The sequence below is a fragment of the Neovison vison genome, chromosome 2, assembly GCF_020171115.1.
Source record: "Neovison vison isolate M4711 chromosome 2, ASM_NN_V1, whole genome shotgun sequence".
Lineage (NCBI taxonomy): Eukaryota > Metazoa > Chordata > Mammalia > Carnivora > Mustelidae > Neogale > Neogale vison.
The window spans coordinates 216,255,238-216,276,007 of NC_058092.1; the positions used below are offsets into that span (position 1 = coordinate 216,255,238).

At 47.0% G+C, this 20,770-nt stretch overlaps 1 protein-coding gene across 3 annotated transcripts in view; it reads left to right on the forward strand.

Moving 5' to 3' along the window:
* Positions 1-20,770, forward strand: part of SORCS3 (sortilin related VPS10 domain containing receptor 3) — a 583,502-nt gene that overhangs the window by 109,319 nt on the left and 453,413 nt on the right. The window contains exon 1 of one of the 3 annotated variants that reach the window (XM_044240467.1): positions 16,744-16,783. The exons of the other annotated variants lie outside the window; for them this stretch is intronic. The gene's annotated coding sequence lies outside the window, so the exon portion shown is untranslated. Of the gene's footprint in view, positions 1-16,743; positions 16,784-20,770 lie in introns of those variants that run through there. 3 annotated transcript variants of the gene reach the window in all.

Consider the following 20,770-nt stretch of genomic DNA (forward strand, 5'->3'; position numbering starts at 1 on the left):
TTCTGTTAGCTTACAGCCGGAGGAAAGCCAGGGTGAGGCCAATTCACAGAGTTTGGGTGTGGAGGCTGCTGCAGGCACCGTGCCCAGAGGGGCACTACTGGCTGTTTCCGTTTCTGGGAGAGTTTTAGGACATAAGTATCTGGTCAGGTATTTGGTATGCTGCAGTGGACATTCCCACCACCCCTTGGGGCGAAATCAGCTGCTGTCCTAGCTCTGGGAATGTGCCCGGGTGGGTGAGATGCCTGCTGGGAGCTGGGGGCCCAGGTGTAAGATTCAGTGTCACATGGAAGAGGATGGAAGGCATAACCGGGGTCTCATTCTGGTACTTAGAGAGGGTGGGAGGGGTCTTCAGGAAGTCTTGTTGGAACTAATGGATTGCCCACCAGGACCTGGCACCTGGCCTCTGCGGGGGGAGCGTCTAGGAAGTCTGGTCAGAGTCACAGGGGCATTTTGCTGCCAAGGTCTGAGGCAGGGTTCTCGGGGGTGAGCACTTACTTGGAGTCTGATGTCTACTTCTGTCTGCATGTGTGACCTTGAGCACGATTTCCCGTTCTGCGTGTCTTAGCTCCTTAGCTGTAAAAGGAAGAATTTGGCTTGGCAAGCTCTCAGTCCTGACTTGATCTTATAAGTTATGATCTTATAAGTTTATATGATCTTGTAAGTTTGGTCAGATGACTTTTCTTTTGGGGACCATTTCGGGTAATGATGCTAGTGATACAATATCACCAGTGGGTAATAGCTGTTACAATAGTTATCTGCCGAGTAGTGAAACAGGCTGCCTTGAGAGGTGATGAGCTCCTTGTTATGAGGGGTATTTAAGCAGAAGTCAAAGATCCTTTTAAGTGGCTCCAAGGAAACTTCATCATAATCATCTGATCATTAAATTAGATTCCTGGACCCCCCCCCCCCCCACAAAACTCCAGTGTGGTGAGCTTGGGATGGGACATGGGAATTTGCCTGAAAAGTGAGTCTGGAATAGTTTGCTGCTATAGAGAGGTCAAAGCAGTTTGAGAAACCCCAACTACACTGTAGCCTTTGTGGGAAGTTCACAAGGGGCAGGAGCTAGAGAAAGGTTCTGAGAAATCTGCTAGAGAAGGAATCTATTTGATTTTGATGAACTCAGCGTTTTCAGAGTTGAGTGTGGGTCCTCATTGTACATAAGAAGAGCAGGGACTCCTATGATGAGGCTGCGGTACAGTTCCATGGGACTCTGTGGGGATGCTGCTTTGTGGGGTTTACTGTGTTTCATGGGAAGATCTGTGACAGCACTGTTCCGTAAAAATGTAACATGAGCTCCATAGGAAATAGAAAATTTCCTAGTGATAACCATATTTTAAAAAGTAAAACAAAAAACAAAAAACAAAAAACCCCCAAACCCACGAAATTATTTTTCATGATTTATTTTATTTAACCTAGTATATTCAAAATATTGTTATCTCTTTTTAAAAAAATTTTTAGAAGATTTTATTTGTTAGAGTGAGAGAGAGAACCCACATGAACAGGGGGAAGGGGGCAGAGGGAGAGGGAAAAGCAGACTCCTTGCTGAGCAGGGAACCCAATGTGGGACTTGATCCCAGGACACTGGGGATCATGACCTTAGCTGAAGGCAGATGTTTAACGGACGAGACATCCAGTTGCCCCCAAAATGTTATTTCAGTACATAAAATTATTAATATGGTATTTGGTATCCTTTTTCCCTACTAAGCCTTTGAAATCTGGTGCAGACTTTGTACCTGCAGCCCGTCTAACTTGGGCCTGGCCATGAGCCAAGTGGTCAGTAGCCACAGTGCTTGGATGGGCATCATACTGGACAGTGCAGATCTGGGAGAGCTTTGCTACTCACCATGTGGTCCAAAGCTCAGCAGCATCAGCATCACCTGGGAGCTTAACAGAAATTCATAATCGCAGGTACCACCCCTGATCTACTGAACTGGAACTGGCATTTAGCACTATCTTGGGATCCTGTGTATATTCAAGTGGGAGGTTTGTCAGACGACCTGCCTTCCTCTTCCAAGATTTCCTGTCCCTCAGATTCCTTGTGGATGCAGTTAAGTATAGGTACACCTCACAGGAGAAATGGGAGGCCTGTGCATGCAAAAGTAGGGAGGTTTGACTCATGGGATAGCTGCTTGACCCCCGACCCTGTAAAAGGTCCCGGGATCTCTGGACAGAGGATGGACACATCACATAATACTGAGTTATTGTAGTTGGAGTCTTGATGTTGTGAGAGTGTTTTACGGAGAAACCTAACCTCAGAGAAGACTTCCCTAGAGAAGCAATGTTTAGGATGAGAAATGAAGGAATAGATGTCTCGGCAGTGGAACAGCATAGGTGTGAGCCCTGAGGCTTCCGGAGGAGGTCAGGAGCCTGGAGAGGTGGCTGGCGGGGGTCAGATCCCTTAGGATGACTGAGGCCTGGCCCTTCATCCCAGCATGCCGTTCTCTCACAGGGCATCACCGGGCTGTGAGCTCCGGGCAGGCAGGCAGTGTGCGGAGAGACCTCCCGTCCCTCCCAGCAGCGGTGTGCTGATGCTAGTGACTTTGAGGATTGACTGATACATTTTCAGGAATTTTTTGAACTGAGTAATGCACATGAGTTGCTTGAAATTGGCCGTGATGACAATATTTACACTATGGAAATTGGTGAATGCCATAAATCAGGGCTCTTTTATTTTTTCTTTCAGCGAGCCGGTATTTAAACATTTACCAGTGCATCACTCCAGCTGACACAGTGTGGGGTCTGCAGAGCAGGAACTCAGACCTGGGAGCCAGACACTAGCTGTGTGTTGCCGGTCAAGGTCTTTCACCCTCTGAGCTCAGGTTCCTCGTTTTCCACATGGGCATATTGAGACAGATTTGAGAAATGAGTGAGAAGAGCTGCCCAAACTGCAGGCCTCAGCTCACGGCACACAAACCAGACCATGTTGATTTCCTCCATCTCTCAATGACCTGAGTGTCTGCAAGAACTGGAAATGCCTGTTCTCTGCTCCTTTTGAATGGTTTTTTGATTATAGTTTTAAGTTTGACCTTATAAAAGATAATATTCTATGTAGTGTTTAATTTCGCAAGCCAGTTCCCATCCCTTTTGGGAGAAGGTGGGATCTGTGCCTCCTGGTAAAGCAGAAACTCCATGCATAATTGGCCTTCACAGACCACCCCTCCCTCCCACCAGCCCCTCTGCTAACCCTCTTGCTGCCCCTGTGCTCATAGCTCTCGGTGGGAGATCCACCTTTACTTTGGACTGAACGGATGGTTCCGACTCTTCCCGTGCCAGCAGGAAGAAGGCTCTCCTGGTCCTCAAGTCTCCCTGGAGTTTATGACTTGATTTTGCGAGGCTGTGTTGTTAACCCCCATGCCTCAGAGGCCGAGCAGCCTCCCCATCTCTTTCTGTAGCCTGTGCTGATTTTACCATTTCCCCAGGAAAAAGGAAGACAGTGTTGTCCCTCGCGGGGTGTCTGCCGTGTATTGATTATTTAAGGATAATATTTCTGGCAGTGGAGCAAACGAGGCGGGAAATAGCTTTTGCGGGTGATTAAATGCTGAGATGATGTGGCAGCTTCCGTCTGTGGCCTTGAGTCCCAATTACCTGACAAGGAAGGGGGATTTGGCCAGCAGTCCCTCTGCGAACCTGGGTTAAAGGCTGTGGGTAGTGAGAAATAGCAGCCAGGCATTCAGACTTGGGATCCTGGGATGCAGAGGGAGCAAGGAGGGACCATCATGGATTCTGGTCCTGTCATGGCTGCAACTTGATGGGTGACCTTGAACAAGTCATTGTTCATCTGCGCCTGAGTTGGCCTCTCTGTGCAGCATGGACAGGAACTACATGATCTCCAGCATCCCTCTGAGCATGGCAATTGTTTGATTTTACGAACTTCACCAGCCAGCAGAGACATTCCTATTTAGGCTTGTTTTATGTCCTAATTCCCAAGGACATATTTCTAGTGGACTGTACTCCAGAGACTCTAATTATTTCTTGTTAGCCAAGAATAATTTTAACAAGCAACAGTAAGCTATGAGGAGCCTGGTCTGTGTGTTTCCGTCAGTTTCAGAGTGTTCTGGGGGTTTGGTTTAACTCAATGAGCATTTATTGAGTGTCCGCTCTGGAGATGAAGTATGGTGCCTTGGACGCAACGTAGGATTTAGAGCTGAAAGCCTGGGTCTTGATCTGTGATTTGCTATTTGTTTAGCTGTGGCCTTGAGCATACACTAAAACTCTCTGAGTCTCAGTTTCTCCATCTGTAAAATGGGGATAGCGAGAGCTATCACTGAGGAATAAATGAGAATGTGTTGAAAGTGGCTAGCACAAAGCTTGAGGCCTTGATTAGGTGTTAGGAATACAAAGATGCATGTAAGTCAGTGGATTCTGCAAGACTGCCACTGAGCTTCAGGCAGACGGACACTGAGTCCGTGATGAGGCCTCCCTCAGTACTTGATGTGGGCATGTACTGATTGGGGGTGGGGGGTGCACAGAAATGTTCAGCTTGTAGAATCATGACCTAGCAAGCCAGTGGTCAATGAGGAGATGCAGTCCCAGTGCCCCTGGGACCAGTTCTGTAAAGACACAATGACTGCCTGCAGGGCTGCCTTGGCCTTGGGCATGGCGTTTAGACTGCCTCCCTCTTGGTGCCGCTGTCTTCTGGACAGAAGGGCTCTGGAGTTTCTGTTTCCAGTGCCGGACTAGTACCGTGGGAGCAGGATGGGCTTCCAGAGATGAAAAGATGCAGCCCTGAAGCCAAGAATTCTCACTTAGCTTGGAGACAAGGTGTGCTCCCCTGAATAGCAAGAAGCTGAAGGCAGAGCTGAGTCGTTGCTTCTGACCCCGGCAAGTGCATGATAATGTAGCACTTCCCCTCCTGCCCTTCTCGCCTTTTCTTTCATTAAATAAGCAGATATTGAACCCTTGCTGGTGTCAAGTGCTAAAGGTCCTGGAGTTAGCGAACCTAGTACTTGCCTCTGGAAGATTCCAGTCTGACTGGGAGACATAAACAAGTAGCTCAGCAAAGTCTCATAGGTGCTGAGGATTTGGGGACAGAGCTGGGGGCCAGATTGGGGGTATAAGGCCAGGATCTACCTGGATGTGAGGGGCCTGCGGTTGCGCCAAGGCATGTAAAGAGAGGGTTGGTGGAGTCCGTAGTGGCAGAGGGGAGGTTTTCTGGAGGGAGTGAGCTCTGCATGGTTTTCTCAGGTCTCCTATACGCCATGGAGTGCCCTCCTAACACTCTGTGGACTTCTCTGGCACTCCCCTGGGCTGGGAAATTCTTAGGTCTGTTTTGAGTTCTTTCTGCTAGGCCAGCCTGAATGTTGCCAAGATGTTGCAAGGGTAGTTAGAGTTGGCGTGAAACCCTCATCTGAAAGTCAATTGCATTTGCCTATTGAAAATGGGACAAGACATTTATGCTTAATATTTGGGTATTTTTGTTGTTGGCTTTTTAAAACATTTTCTTTTTCAGGTCACACTCTGCTAGTGAAATAAGATTAATTTGAAATGGAATTAAGTGGCCGCTCTGTGTAGGACATCCTTGCCAAATAATTACATCAAATATAGTTTGCACGGAAGGTTGTCTTTTTATCTTTTCATAAAGGGCAGTCCAGAATCCAAACAGGCACCATGCCTGCCTCTGAGAACCAGCCTGTATTTGGTTCTTTACCTAAGATCGCTGTATCAGCTCATCCTTCTCCGAGAACCTGGGTCAGGCAAAATAGTAATAATCTTATATCTCAGGACTCAGAGAACTTTCCTGTACTGTCTTCACTGAAGGTATCAGCTTTAATCAAAATAAAAGTACCTGGGCTTACTCTGCAGTGGGGGAAAAAAAGAAAAAAAAGCCTCACAAAGCCTTGATTAGTTCCTTCATGTTATATGGCACTGGAGACACAAAGAAAAGCCTAGAGGGAGGGAGACATGGAGATGCTCACAGAGTGAGGGAGAGAAATGGGGGTACCAGGAAGCAGAGACTTGGACTCGCTGCACACGGCCACGCCTCAGTGGAGCCCTGGGCTTGCAGGTGTCTGTGGCGCTGCCCTCCTCCTGGGAGCCCTGGGGCTGGGGAGGGCGCTCCTGGTATCTGGTGGTGGAGGCCCAGGGAGGTCGTCACCTATCCTGTGATGCACTGGATAACATCATGAAGAGTTATCTGGTCCCTAATGTCGATAGTGCTGGTGTTAGAAATTGTCTGATTGTGTGTGTGTGTGTGTGTGTCTGTGGGTGTCTATGGGTGTGGGTGTGTGTGTTTGAAAGGGATGAGAGTTGACTATGACGGCAGAGAGTATACTGTTATTATTTTGGGGGTGGATCAGGCTTCTGTTTTATAAACTTGCCCAAGCATCCAAATGAACATGGTTAGCTTATGAAAAACACACACACAGTTGATGGTTGAACAGTGTAGGTTTATACTGCGTGGGTCCACTTACATGCGTTCCCCCCCACCAGCATATACAGTATAGTGCTATAGACACATTTCCTTTCCCTTATGATTTCCTTAATAACATCTTCTTTCCTCTAGCTTACTGTATTGTAAGAGTCCAGTGTATAGTAGACATAGCCTACAAAGTATGTGTTAATTGACTAAATTATCCATAAGGTTCCTGATTAACAGTAGACTATTAGTAGCTTTGGGGGGAATAAAAACTTAAATGCAGAGCTTTGGCTGCACAAGGCATTGGCATTCCCACGCTGTTCAAGGGTGAGCTGAATTTCCAGGCCCCGCTCCCTCTATATGAAATCAGGATCACCAGTGGGGGTAGGGAGCCTGATTTGGTAATATAATGGGCTGGGTAATAGTGCCACTTGAACATTTGTTATTTGCCAATTCAGATCAATCTGGAACTTAACCTTAGCTTGGCCCTTTGTCAACTTGTTGTGAGCTTAGTCAAAGCCACATACTCTCGAGCCTGTTTTCTCATCCTCGAAAGAGGGCCAGTTACATACATCTCGCAGCAGGCAGTGAGCACACAGGGAGATAATCTGCATCCAAGCTCCTGGTCAGCAATGGGTGTTCAGACCTGTCCCATGAGTTCCCTGTTTTTGGTGACTGGGATGCTGACCAGTCATCCCCAACTGATACGCCAGGCTCCCTGTTGAGTGTTTTTACAGTATCTTTTCCACTTGGCTTCACAGTGACCCTGTTTTTTTTTTTTTTTTTAAAGATTTTATTTATTTTTATTTGACAGATAGAGATCACAAGTAGTCAGAGAGGCAGGCAGAGAGAGAGGGAGGAGGAAGCAGGCTCTCCGCTGAGCAGAGAGCCCAATGCGGGGCTTGATCCCAAGACCCTGGGATCATGACCTGAGCCGAAGGCAGAGGCTTCAACCCACTGAGCCACCCAGACGCCCCCACAGTGACCCTGTTTTATAGCTGTGGCTCATTCAAGGTACTCTCACTGTGGTGGGCCGGCCCTCGGCCCCCCAGGGTCACATCCTCATCTTTGGAACATGTTTATGTTATCCTACGTGGCAGAAGGGACTTTGCAGAGCTGATTTAGTGAAGGGTCTTGAGATGGGGAGGTTATCTGGGTTTATCTGGGTGGGCTGGACACCATCACAGGGATCCTTATAACAGGGGAGAAGTAGGAGACGGGACAGTGGAAGCCAGAGGTTGGAGTGATCTGAGGAAGAGGTCACTGGCTAAAGAATGTTGCCGACGTCCGGACGTTTAAACAGGCAAGGACTTAGTTTCTCCCCTGGACCTTCTAGAAGCCTGGCTCGCACCTTTACTTTCATTCACTATGACCCATTTTTGACCTCTGACTTTAAGAACTGTAAGAAAATAAGGTGGGAGGTTGGTGCCTAGATGACTCAGTTATTTAAGCATCTGACTCTTGGTTTTGGCTCAGGTCATGATCTCAGGGTTGTGAGATCGGGTCCCACCTTGGGCTCCATGCTGGGTGTGGGGCCTGCTTGAGATTCTATTCTCCCTCTGCCCTTCCCCTCTCCAAAAAAAAAGAAAGAAAGAAAGAAAAGAAAAGAAAAGAGAGGAAATTGGTGTTTTTAAGCCACCAAGTTGTGGTCATTTCGTAGAGCAGCCTTCTGGCACTATTATACTTAATATGTTCTCATATTCAGAAATTCTCAGTGATAGAAGTGGGGGGAGGATCCGGCGTCTGTTGTCTAAGCAGTCCAAGAGACACACACAGCTGAAAAAGCTGGGAGAATGTGCATCAAGGAGCACATGAAAACATCTGAGAGAAGGAGAATGTTAAGGGCCCTCCTAAGTGATACTCTCAATCCAGGGGAGCACCCCCAAGGGCGTGGGGTGGCTGCCAGCTCCTGTGGTGTCCAGCTGCTGTCTCAGAAAGGCATTTTGGGATCTTGGAAATGGCTTCTCCCTTGCCTAGGGATCAGTCAACCCCTGAGATGTTGATCCTTCCTTCTGGTCGGCTGCCTTCTCCTTTCCTGCAGGGGCACAGTGACCCCTGCTGCTGGTTGTCATGTTCCTGAGCAGGTTTTGCCTCCCGGGTGTCTCTGATTAGAGAGGATAGAAGGGGAGGCCCTTTGCACGCCTTGTCTTTCCCACTCACAAAAGCTTCACCCTGCACTACCCTGTGCCAGTTGATGAAGGCGGTGTAAGTGCTGACTAACATGCTTATTAGGAGATGTGCACATCATTAACCTGTCATTCATCAGCGGGAGGCTTGGCGGGCATGTTAACCTTAAGTACATTGCTAGTTTGTGTGTGGGAAGGAGAAGGGAGGCGGGTGGTGGGATGCGGTGAGGGACGTACAAAAAACTGGCTGTGTCGTGGCAGATGGGAAAGGGTTGCCCTGAGTACAGAGGCAGAGGGGAGAAAAAGCAGAGCATAATTTGATAACAGGAGTACTTTTGGCTGGAGTCACTGAATTATAGACGCAAGAGAAGCAGCATGTCACAGGTCCAGCAGCATCTGTGAGCACACACCCCAGTACGATCATTATAATAATAATCAGTGCCCTCTTGGGCTGTGACTTGTGGAGGTCACCCTGAGTTGACAAGGCAACAAGAAAGAGGTGGAGAGGGAAGCTATTAATAACCTTGGGCACAACCCCCAGCTCTCTCACCCTTAACCCTGAACCTGTCTGTGCTCGGTTTTATCCAAACATGAATGACATGCGCGCCCATGCCACATAGGGTCAGGGGCCCTGGTGAGCTTCTCTGGTTTCCACATTGACCAGATAGTTCAATGAGATGGCCGGGTCTGGTTCTTCTTCCTCTTTGGATCTGGAGGGGCTTCTGATCCAAAAGCCCGTTTTCCTTTTGTGGGGTAATAGGCTTGGACCTGGCTCTCCAGGTGGGATGGGAGATGAGGACTGTCGGCCAGTATATGCTGAATGGAGGCTCTCAGACTAGTTCCCTTCCAGGGACCAGGCCCACGGCCAGCCAGGTGGCATCCTCCAGGAGTTCCCTGTGACTTTTGTCAGTCACACATTTGCTGAGAGCCTGTCAGATGATCTTCATCTTATAGGGTACACGGAAGCGTCAGATAGAATCTCTGTTCAGGAGATCAGTGTCTTCTTAGGGAGAGAATAGCAACATGTGGGCACAAGCTAGAGAATATTATGATTAGTACTATTGCCAGCACTGCTCAACAAAATACCCTCTAGTATCAGGAAGCAGTGGCATTGCTGTGAGAGACGGTATGCAGCTTTATTAGCTATACATACTGGTACTAGTAGTAATAAACGGAGAACACTGTTGTACCAACATAGATGTGTTCTGCACAGAAAATGAGTGTCCCTGGAGATTACAGGTAGTAGGAAACTCTATAGGCAGGTTCAGCTGTAGTCCTGACATCTAACATCTGTAGAAGTTTCCAGAGCTCATATGCATGTTTAGATGTCATGGGATCTCCCAGTAGTCAACTGTAAGTCAGCTGAAACCCAGAGATGTTAAGTAGCTTGCTTATGTCACACAGCCGCTAAGTGGAAGAGCTGGAATTTGAAACCCTTGTGAGGCTGGGAGAGGGGACTCGTCCCCTTCACCACAGCTGCCCACCCCACAGAAGTCACCTGTTTGTATGTGGTACGTGTGACCCAGAACTTGACATTTCAGAGGCCCTTACCAGGAGCCATCTCTGAGGCTCCCAGAGAGGGAGTGCATGACATGGGGTTGGCTGTATTCTGGTCCTTTCAGAGGAGGGGCTTTGAGTCACCCACTAGCTTGTGTTAGGAGAAAACATGCACACACACACACACACACACACACCATGGAAAAAAGAAGACAAACACACAGAGTGAACCAAAAAACAGTCCTAAAAAGCCATAACAACTAAGGACATTTGGCTATGTCACTTTCGCTCGCTGATCACCCAGTATCAGGATTCCTTTCCTATCTTCCAGAAGGCAACAGCAGATGATTGGTAGAGTTCATCTGGGGCCCCATTTCCTTTTGCCGACCCTCAGGCCTGGTCTGGGCACTTATAGTGGGCCTGGTCTTTGGTCTCGGGGCAGATCTTCCTGCTTCTCTTCCCTGGGTCTGCCTCCTTCCCCTGCCAGCTTTGCAGAGTGGGGTCTCCTAACCTCAGGTGAAGGAGACACACTACTGGTGGTGTTTCTGCAGGTGGACAGGGTGCTTGTGTGTCTCGGCCTGCATGAGTGCCCATAAACGCACTCCGAAGCCCATCCGGGCTGAGCTACCCTTCCACAGTTTGGTAATATGGAGCAGCGGCTGCCATCTTGTTCATGGATCATTTGTATTACGAGTTCTGAGGCAGCTTTATTAGTTTAAACCTCCCTGATGATATTTCCTGTGACTGACAGTCATTGTCCTATTTCTGCCTTACACGCACTGAGCCTGGAGTTGTTGACTTGGCTTAGGGGTGTGTTACCTGGTGGTATACCATTGCTCACTCACACCGCACACACTGTTCATGTCAGCTGGCCTGCTTCCATCAGAAGGCCATGGCTTGGGGGCCAGGGAGAATGGGCAAGGGCTCCCCATGGTGTGGGGCTGCGTCGCTTCTTAAGAGTGGGCTTCCTCGGGTATCCTGTGACTCCTGTGAGGTAGGATGGGACAGTGCTCGGGAGCCTTTGAGAAGAGACCACACAAATGTCTAACTCCTCACATCAGTGAGGCCACCAGACCTTACACGTGGCCTCCAGTCCCTCCTGGCGTACCTGCAGAAAGGAGATCACTCCATTCTAAGGCAGCTTATTCTCTTGTGGGGTTGGTTCTCTCTTTCTTACATTAGTCAGCATGTGGTGAGATGAAGAGAGTGTTAAGAGTCAGTTAAAGAGTCAGTTCTTCTCCTGACTCTTACTGAGAAGTCTTGGGGTCCCGGGCAAGTCACATAATTTGAAGGGGCCTCCCTTTCCTTGGCCTGTGAAATTTCCAATGTTTCCAATGTTTGCTGAGGACCTTGGGCTTTCTAAAATGTTCTTCAAGGGAGGATAAGGTAGGGGTTAAGTGTTGGGTGGGACTCCAGCCCATACTAAATGAGAATATTTACAATTTTGTGTTTTATGTGTTGGACTTTGAGTAAATAGCTGTTGTTTAAAAAAGAATAGGATCAGGGGGAGTCTGGGTGGCTCAGTTGGTTAAATGTCTGACTCTTGGTCTTGGCTCTGGTCTTGATCTCAGGGTTGTGAGTTCAGGCCCCGCCATGGGCTGCATGCTGCGTGTGGAGCCTACTTAAAAAGGAAAAAAAAAAAAAAAAAAAAAAGAATAGGGTTAGATAATCCAAGGTCCTTCTCACTTTTAATGTTTATGATCTCTGAAATGTGTGGAAATCACAAGGAAACCTGTTTAGTAGAATAATAGTATTTTAAATCTATTTTACACAGCACAAATCTAATCCCTCTTACAAGACACCCTTCCCACTGTGTCCGACCTTTCTGAAGGCTGTGCTTGTGGGCTGTGAATGTGAATATTACCTCAGTGGCAGCCCTGGCCAGAAGGGTGAAGTAGGAGAGGTTCGTTTTGGTGTCCTCTTCCCTTATTTCTTTCCTCTGTTACTCTCTTTCCAGCCCAAGTGCCTCTGGGGTTTCCCATTCCCCATAGACCTTCGGACATAGTCATCTGTCACTGTGGGGAAAGTCTCTGATAACCTTACCCGGGTTGCAAAGTGTCAGCTAATGGTGATTTATCGCTTTAGTATCTTCCAGAATATTTGGGAACTTTTGAAGACTGAAGGTCTAAATTGGTTCTCAAAAAATTAATCTCTAATGATGAAGTCTGGAGTTGTGAGATAAATTGTGTTGAGGAAAGTTCTGCTCCTGGCTTCTTCATGCCTTCCTCCAGGCATGTCTGCCTCAGAGGTACATTTCCAGTGTTGCCTCACAGAAGTGTTTCCAAAAGTAAATCCCTTGGAATACTAATCCTAAATGCTCTGAGATAAAAGGACTGTGCAGCCAAGTGCCTTTGGGGAAATGCTGGGTATTATGTTTTCCACTCAGATTCTTGGTACACCCTGATCTGTTTCAGACTCTGAGAAATCCACCAAGAAAGGGTCCTGTTTATCTTTGTTTAATACCGTGTTTCCCCAAACTATTGACAAGTATCCAGTTTTCCTCTAAGTAACACCTAACATTCCTTCCTACTGGTGGTCCCTGAGACAGAGTTGGCAGGTCTTAGAGCATCTGTTCTCAAGCAGTTTTGTTCTTTAGGGCACCTTCGACAAAGGCTGGATACATTTTTGGTTGTCAAAGCTTGGGGTTGGACAGGAAGTGCGCCCAGCATCTGGTGAATGAAGGCTGCTTTATTGATAAAGGATGCTGCTATGTTGCCTAAATGCCCAGGATAGCCATCCACAGCACAGAATTACCTGGCCCCATGCCGGGGCCGCTCAATCAGTTAAGCATCTGCCTTCAGCTCAGGTCATGATCCCAGGGTCCTGGGATTGAGCCCCACAAGGGGCTCCCTGCTCAGTGGAAAGCCTGCTTCTCCCTCTCCCTCTGCCCCTTCGCTCTGCTGATGCTTGACCTTGTGCTCTCTCTTTCTCAAATAAATAAAATCTTTAAAAAAAAAAAAAAAGAATTATTTGGCCCGGGATGTCAGTAATGCTGAGGTAGAGGGGCGCCTGGGTGGCTCAGTGGGTTAAAGCCTCTGCCTTTGGCTCAGGTCATGATCTCAGGGTCCTGGGCTCGAACCCTGCATCGGGCTCTCTGCTCAGCAGGGAGCCTGCTTCCTCCTCTCTCTCTGCCTGCCTGTCTGCATACTTGTGATCTCTGTCTGTCAAATAAATTAATAAAAAAAATCTCAAAAAAATAATGCTGAGGTAGAGAGATTCTGTTCTGGAGACAGGCAGGACAGGGGCAGGGGCCAGTTTCAATGTGGGGCAAGGCCTTGCTAAACCAGGTACTCAAGCCAGACCTTTTATGATGAGAAATATTTTCTGGATGATGCCGAAGGAGATGCATGCAGGGGCTATTTCCCTGAACAGAAACGCAGAGCTGAGGGCTCCTTCAGGCTCAGAGGCAGCACCCTGGCTCCCCTGAATTCCCCTGTGTGAGTTGGGATGAAAGGCCCCTTCTCAAAGCAGAGCATCTGGGATCAGGGCTGACAAGGGGCATCACCTTGTTCTTCTCCTCCCTTCCCAGAACCAAGCAGGTTAGTACCATGATAGGATGAGCCTGTTTTCCCAGCTTGCAGATTGTACTTTATTTATTTCTTTAATCTTGCTCCAAGCCTCTTTTCTTTTTCTTCGACAGGGCTTGGCTGCTCCTTCTGGAGATGTTGACTTGGTGGAAAAAATGTGCTTGCTGTCAAGCGCAAGAGCGTTCCGAGGACTGGGATTCTTTAAATCCTGGTGATTTATCTGTTCCCATAAAGCAGAGCAATGATGCTTGTTAGTCAGCAGAACTCACACCTGCAGTGCCCCCCGTCCCCCCCGGCTCCGTCCTGCTCGGTGTCAGGGAGGGCAGAGGAGACCTTTTCAGGTCTCAGGTTTTCTGATTCTTTAAGTCTGTGAATGTAGAGCTTTTGTGGGGGGCCATGGATCCCTTTCAGAATCTGAGGGAAGTAAAGGATCTTCTTGCAGAAAAGTGCCTACAGATGCATGCACAGTTTTGCATGTGATTTGTTGTGGTGGATGGACTGCTGTGTTGGTGAACTCAGAATCTGACATGAGTAATTTATGAGACACTTCTTGGAGACTGTGGCTACTCTGTGGCTCTGTGTTGAGCGTTGTCTTTTGGGAGGACAAGGAAAGCAGCCACCGCAGTGCTGGACCCCAGAGAGTTCTTGGGGAATCCAAATCACCACAGTGAGTTAGTGACTCCTTGTATTTTCGTTCACTCATTCATGTAGCACATATTTTTTAGTTCTTATACATCAAGTACAGTATTAACTGCTGGGGAGTCAAAGATGAAAAAAAAAAAAAGTAAAGGATATAGGAATTAAAACACAGAAAATAAAGAAAATGGCAACTTGGAGACAGAAGCTGTGGGGAGTGGCTTCAGGCTCAGAAGGGGAGTGTGGGCTGGGTGAGAGCGAGCCACATGAGACCAGCGCTTCCATTCAGTGGGCACTGGCTCTCCGGTCTGACATCCACCTGCCAGGATCGAACAACTGTACAGCATCAGGTAGGGTCTGCCTAGGGGCCTGGCACTTGGTCCTGGACTCAATCTTGGCCTTGAAAGGCACTAAGAAGTCAACTAGAACGTTCCAGCACTCCAAAAGACCACTGCCCACTTCCCCTTTTCAGCAGTCTCTGCAGAACTGGGGCCACTTTTGTAACTTTCCATAGTGGTTATAGGCAAGAACAGAGGGCATAGGGTCTTCACTTTGGGGTTTTAGGACTTGTCTCACAAGCCATGATCCACAGCCCTCACGGCCTCTCCCGAGCATAGCAGTGAGCATGGTACGGGATAAGGCTGGCTTTTCTGATCTCAGTATCCTTAGTGGTGGGGGTCACTGATGTGGAAGTCTCTGTAGAGAAAGAATTCTGCAGAATGATGGACACCTTTGCAGTGAATCCTGTTAATGCCACGGGTTACCTCTGTTTGGTCCGCGTGGTTTGGGCTCCATCATGAATTGTAATGAATCCAATAAAACAACTAGACTCCTCACTTCTGGCTAGGACATGTACTTTGGGCAGTCTGGGAAGAGGAAGAGCTGGTCTGTTTGCTTTGAACTGGGGTGTGCTTGATTTCAGCTATGATCCAGCCTAAGCAGCTGATGCCCCCGGGCAGGATGGGCAGCTGGGATTTCTTTTTCCCTGAAACAATTTCTGCTTGTATCAGGTTGTGATAGTCTCACCTGAAGGGGGGACAATGAAGTTCAGAGCAGTTGAATTCAAAAGGAGAAATCACTTTTCCATAATTGGTACCTTTCCATTCTCCTTTTAGAAATGCCTAGCACCACTCTTCAGCTCTGAATCCCCAGAAAACTGCAGTGTAGGGAAGGAAAAAGACCACACAGAAATTACAGTTGTAAGCAGGTAATGAGAACCAACTACAAGCAGGCAGCATTCCGTCGTGAGAATGGGGTTGCAATTACAGATTTATATGGCTCCGTTCTCTGCTTTCAATATAGCCTGTCGACATCTCAAACCGAGAAGCCCATCGCTGCGGCTTGGGCAGCCTCCTCCCAGCTCCTGTGTCAAGAGAGATTTATTATTCTTCCAGACTCTGCTCAGAGCAGCACCCTCCAGATGGGCCTATGGAGGGAAGATTTTATTTTATTTCATTTTGCTGAGAACCACGGCTCTGCAGAGATGTTTGCTCTGTCTCTCAGGGTAGGCTCCTGAATCTAGGTGAAGAAGGTGGGGACTTGAATCAGGCAGTGGCTGCATTGAAAGAAAATGGAAATGGAGCCCAAGGGCCACTTACTGCCCCATTGTGGGAGCAGAAGTCTGGAACAATAACGGTAATACCTGTCAGCTGGTAACTGGTTAATTATGGTCCAGCCACAAACTAGAATACTATGCAGCTGTTAAAAGAAGTGGGGGGGTGCCTGGGTGGCTTCATGGGTTAAAGCCTCAGCCTTCGGCTCAGGTCATGATCCCAGGTCCTGGGATCGAGCCCTGCATCGGGCTCTCTGCTCAACAGGGAGCCTGCTTCCTCCTCCCTCTCTCTGCCTGCCTCTCTGCCTACTTGTGATCTCCGCCTGTCAAATAAGTAAATAAAATCTTAAAAAAAAAAAGTGGGGAAGATTTATTTCCATGGATGAGGACTGATCTCCATGTTACAATGTGAAACGAGAAAAATGAAGGGCAGTGTAGTGTAGTGTGTTTCCAGTTATTTAGAAGTATGAATGATCCCTGAATATGTGCTTAGTGTCTAGAAGGGTAATCTCCCAGAGATCACCCTTCTAGACACTGTGATATTATTCTAGACTTCTACATTTCTACACTTCTAGACCTGTAATATTATTTGCTACTAGGGAAGGCCTTTACTGAGGAACAGGGGAGGCGGGAAAGTTTTTTTGTAGGAGACCTTTTGTGCTACTGGATTTTTTACCCCCCATGTGCTTGTATTACTTTCTCAAAAATCACTTAAGGCTAAAAAATGAATTTTAAATCTAGTAATGCCTAGCAAGGTTTGCTTTTGGAAGGATGAGCAAATTGTGGTTTGAATGTGACTAACCGAAGCTACCCAGAAATGTAAAGTTGTCTCCAGGAACTCCCATTATTGTGTGGGATTTATCACTGCTAATGATAAATAAGAACTAGAACCTGTCAGGTGAGGTACGATTTTACCTTCATTTACGGGGGTGAATTGAGTACATTATGGTCCCCATAAATTGCACTTATACCACACCAATTTGTTATGTGCCATCTATTAGAAACTCGAACTTCCTTCCTAATGACATCATTGTTTCCACCAACAGGTCTCCCTGCCTTTTCTGCCAGCATCTTGTTACTCTTCAGCAAGGTTGGTGCGGACAGTCTGCTTCTCAGGGCTCTTAGAATTTTCTGTGAATCGAAGGGGTCAGAGAGGTATCATAAGTGTTTGAAATGGCCAAGTACTAGGCACTGAAAGTGATGAGGCCCTTGGCAACCAGAGGGAAAAAAATTAAATACAGCTTGAAAATAATCTTTGGTCATACCTTGTTTGAGGTATGGCGGTGGGGGGGCATTCTATAATCCCTTTCCTGAAACTGTCTCTCATGTCCCATCTTCCTCCTTCAGAAATGCCCAGGCTTGCACATTTGGTTGTCAGAAAGTATCCCCCTGAGCGTTGACATTGGGAGTCTGTGGGGGAAACCTAGCCAGCGACCTGGAGGTAACCCGACTCTTTACATCTCCAGGCATTCTGCCCCAAGTTATTAAAAAAGGCATCTTTTCTTTTCTCTTGGTTATCAGATTCCTGGGGGTGAGGACTTGTTCATTTTACTCGGGGCAGAGGCTAACACATCTTGCCTTGGGCTTTTCTTCGAAAACCCAGGTCATGCAGGGTGTTATTGGGTTATAGTGTTGCAACTGGGAAGCTCTCTTCCCAGAGCATATCTGTCTGCCAGGAAGTGTAGAAACCAGAACAGAGTTGCTGAGAAAATAAGTAAATCACCAGAATCATTTTTAGCACAGTGTGAATTCAGAACAAGAACTTGATAAGCATTAAGAAGAAAATGGCTGCCCTTGAAAGTGTAGCTGTATGTGGAGGTGAACATGTGGTCGGTCCTACTCTGAGTCTTCTGCTGCCCTCCCGCTCCCTACCCCATAAAAAGAGTATATGGTTGTGTGACTTGTGGAGCGATGTTAAGTCTGTCTGGCTTTCTCTGGCTAGTAGGGGTCTTGGCGATCCCAGTTCCGAACTTTGTTGGATAATTCAGGATTTTCTCTCTCATCCTGTCTCTTTCTAATGGGTTGGCATGACTCGTGGATTCTGTGCCAGCGCTGCCATAAATCTTCTCAGTAACTCACCCGTACAGGAGTTGCTTCCCCAGAACAGGAGAGCGAGAGCCCATCCAGGTTCCATATAACACTGCTTCTGTCCTCCACAGAAGCACCACTGTGCAGACTATATTCGAAAGCCATCCACAGTATTAAATAACACAATGCAGCAGACAGCGGTTCCTATAAATTACTGAAAATGGTGCTGAAAAGACAATGTAGGGTGCATAAATTCAAGTATTTAGCCAGAAGCCCATTAACTTAGGGCTGACAAAAAGAAAGGAAGAACATTAACAAACCACTTCCCGGTAGGAGTTTGCAGTGGCTGGGGAAGTAGGTGAAGGGGGAACAAAAAATAAGCTATATTGGAAAGAAGGCCAGAGAAAAGGAAAAGAAAAAAGGACAGAGGTTCTTTTTAAGACAGCAGGAGAGAAAAATCTCTAGTCTTGAGTTGGAATCCCCAGGTAGACTGATTGCCATTGAAAGGTCCCCTTGTTCTCACTGCTGGGACAGACCTTCCCTGTCTCTGAGTGTAATAGTTTATCCAACTAGAGCCTCATGTGCTACTTCCTCCCTGAAGCTTTCCTTGATGTTTCAAATGAAAACAATTTTCCCTCTTAGGATTTCACTCTGTTTCATTGCTCATCTCTCCCTCAGTGCTGCTTTTCTATTCTGTGATGGTTATTGGGTTATTTGTGTCCATTTTTTCCCTACAAATGTATAAATACTCAGAAGGCAGAGATCATAACTTGGTGGTTGACAGTTTAGCAATTCTTTTACTGATTGCTTACTATATACTATTCCCAGTGCTAGATGGGGATACTCAGATGAGCAAAATGTGGTCTTAGCACTAGTGACATTTACTTTTAGCAGAATCAGTATGTTCTTTGCATAATGCATGTGGAATCTCTACTGAGTGAACCAAATTCAACCCTCTAGTCCCGGTTTTAAGGATGAAGAAATCGAAGTCCCCGGCTACTTGGTCTTCATAAGAGGACTCTTCTGGTTTGCATAAAGATGGAGACTCCAGCAACTCCATTCTTATCTCCAAAGAACATCACTCTCTTGGCCAGTTGGGTGATAGATGAAAAGTAAGAGTGGGAGAGTCTGTAGCCATAGCCCCACCTCAGCTGGGAATAAAACACTGAGATCTAAAGAAAGAATATGCATGAGCTATTCAAAGCAAGGTCAGTGGGTGTGTCTGAGAAAGGCTAAGACAGGACTTCTACAGTAAGGGGGAGGCTGTGGTGGATTGCAAGGCTGCAGACAGACCATGGGCTCAATGACACAGACACTTTCCTCTTTAACTGGTCATTTTGCAAGTGTTTGTAGAGTACTGGAGGCAATATGGACTTGGAGCCCTGCAAGTCCTACAAACAAACATATATATCTACCCAAACTTGGCATTAAATAGTCCCTTGTCAAACTTGGAAAACAGCTTTCCCTTTTCCTGGTTGTTATGTAGACGAGTTGGAACTGGGAGATAACTCCAGAAGCCAGCTGATCTAGCCCCCTGCCTTTATGCCGTTAAGATACTGCCTCCATTAACAGAAGAGTTAAAAGAGGCTCAGTGGAGTTTAAGGTTCTTAAACCACCCAGGAGAGATGCCTAGCCCAATGGTAGCCCAGTGGTGATCAATGGTATGTGGAGTGGCCATTTTGTGAACATTCTTTTTGGGTTGGAATTGGGTGGAATTAGGCACTTCATTCTTTTGAAATCCAGGCTCCTCAAGGATGGACTCTAAGCCACCCATTTGGTCCTCAGCTTGGAACACGTGACTCCTGGAGTCTAAGATTTTGCATTCTGGCCACTGTGTTTTGGTGACATAGGAAGATTTGGAAGGGCATTCATGCTGCCGCGATGTGGTCGGGAGCTGCGGGAGCTGCCGCAGACAGACAGGGTGCCATGCCAGGGTGTCTCCCTTAGTTTTTCTCTCATCATTTGTAAGCAGAAAAGCTCTTCTGTTGATGCATAACGGATTTTCTAGAGTTTTCTGCAACTCTGGGAGAATTGGAGCTCTCCAAATTGATAACCTGTAGGTGGCTGTGATCAGAGCAGATATTCATATTTTCTACACCTCTTTCTATAACAAAGCCAGAGATTATAATCTTCTCCTGCGTTGTCGTATTTCTGCTTTGGAATCAAATCAGAAAGAAGGGAGGGGAATAGATTAGAGGGATAAGCCTAGAGAGAAATCTGGATCAGTGTCTACGTTTCCTGCAAAGAGAAGCTCGTGTTTTGGGGATAGTTCAGAACACAGGGCCCAAGAAAGAGTTACCCTAAAACATCATAAGCCTATCCTTTAGCGGTATGTAGGCAACAGGGTGTAGAGGGAAGAAGTAAGGTAGAGAATGTGTGATGGTGCGTTCACACTGACCCGGCTGGCTGCTGCCCTGTTGTCAGGTGTGGTCTTGTTGCCACTCGGAGTCTCCTCCCCCTGTGGCATGTGATTGCTTTCTCTTTTCCACTGTATCCCTTTCTGCTTTGCTTCACTAGGTAAACATGCTACAAGCCTTATAAGACCATTTGGCCTTGAAGGCAGTGGGTTGCTCATAGCATTTGTGCTGTTCCTCATGGAGAGAGGAAATGCAGTGAGTGTTTGTCCAGGTGATGGACTTGGCAATATTTCCTGCTTTAGAAGGTGAACTTCTTACAGTTCTTCTTCACAGTTACCATTTCCTTCAAAAGAATTCTAATGACTGTGACTTACATGGCCTACCTTTCAAAATTTTTACATTTCTGTAGGTTGTGTAGTGTGTTATCCTGTGGGTTTTTGTTGTTGTTGCTGTTGTTGTTCTTCTACCCTCAGGTAGACTGTGGGTTCCTTGGGTCTTTCACAACAGTTGTGTCCCTCCTCTGAGACTGAGTGATTTTGGGTCATTGATTTTGCAGGTTTCTCTCTTAATAAGGAGTTTTCCCACATCAGTATCATGGTTAGGCAAAGGAGGAGAGGAGCCTTGGAATTAGTGCTGGAATATATGCACATATACCTATATACACACATAAAATGTATATGTGTATAAATGTG